Below are 1,540 nucleotides of genomic sequence, written 5' to 3'. Positions count from 1 at the left end.
CTGGGATTATAGGTGTGCACCACCATTCCAAGCTATGCCTGTTTTATAGGATTAAATGTAGTAATGTACACCAAATATATAGAATCTAGATGGATCATTAATGTTTTTCTAAATAACAAAAAATATAAGAATGTAATTATGTCAAAGTCTAATTGGCTAAGAGGAATTGCAATGGGAAAAATTTCTGGGAAAAATACTGTCCGGGTATAACTTGGGAAGGAGAAAACCCCAGAAATCCAATATCCCTCCCAGATGTCTGCTAATGAAATTTAAATTGTAGAAAAAGCGCTTTATTGCTTTGTTTCTGATTTTTTAATATGCAAGCTAAAGAATTTGGTTTTAATGGAATTCTCATTTTTCTACTAAGACTAAATTTATTGCACATATAAATTAGCCTTGAAGATATAGGTCGCACTTTACTAGACAATGTGCCCTATTTTAAAAAAACTTATTTTGTATTGGAAAGCTGATTACAGCAGCCATAAATCTCTAATCGGAAGTAATTCTTCCTTCAAGACTACTAAATTTTCAGTTTGGTGATTCTGCTGTTGTCACTGCTGACAGTCTTACTCTCCATGACTCTGTGCAGCCCTCAATTTGTCTTTTGGAAACATCTCTCCTCTACGCTGAGCTTGAAAACAGCCTTATTTTACCTCCCCTTATTTATAGATTATGTCTCATCTTTTGGGGTAAAGCTCTGTTTACTCTCAGCCTTAGTTTTTACCATTAGACTGAGGATATGGCTTAGCCTCCTTCATTCTCAGAAATATGCCCCACAGGCTGTCTGACCTGGTCACCACATCTGAGCTGTCTTCTATACTGAAGCCATGGCTTCTGTGGTAAAATGTAGTTAGAACTTAGTAGTCTTTTCTTTCTTTTTTTTTTAGAATGGATTCTACAATTTTATTTTTGTTTAATTTTAAAGATAAAAGAATGAAAGTATGTTAACAAATATACATTTACAAAGTAACACAATAGCAGTACAAGCAATACCGAATTTCAGACAAGGTGATAGGAAATTAACAATGGTTGTTGTATTACATATTGAAGTAGGACTAGAGGTCCCATTCAACCCAGCTATTTCCCTTTTGGGTATATTCCCAGAAGAACCGAAAACATCATATCACAGCAATATACGTGCACCCATGTTTATAGCTGGGCAATTTGCAGTAGCCAAATCATGGAAACAACCCAAATACCCATCAACTAAGGAATGGATATAAAAGCTGTGGTATTTTTCAATGGAGTATTTCTCAGCTATAAAGCAAGATAAACTTGGGTCTGGGGATTTAGCTCAACGGCACAGCGCCTGCCTGGCAAGCTCAAGGTCGTGAGTTCAATTCCTGGTACTGGAAAAAACAAACAAATAAACAAAAGAAAGGTAAACTCGAGGCTTTTATAGGTAAATGGACACAACTAGAGACCATACTTGTAAGTGAAATAAAGCAGACCTGCATGTGTAAACACCGTAGTGTCTCACTAGTGTAAGAACTTGAAAGAGTGAATAAAATCTAGGAGGTACAAGACATATTGTGAAACA

This window comes from Chinchilla lanigera, unplaced genomic scaffold, assembly GCF_000276665.1.
Source record: "Chinchilla lanigera isolate Chin_1 unplaced genomic scaffold, ChiLan1.0 scaffold00050, whole genome shotgun sequence".
In the NCBI taxonomy this organism is placed as follows: Eukaryota; Metazoa; Chordata; class Mammalia; order Rodentia; family Chinchillidae; genus Chinchilla; species Chinchilla lanigera.
This window is presented reverse-complemented; position numbering follows the sequence as displayed.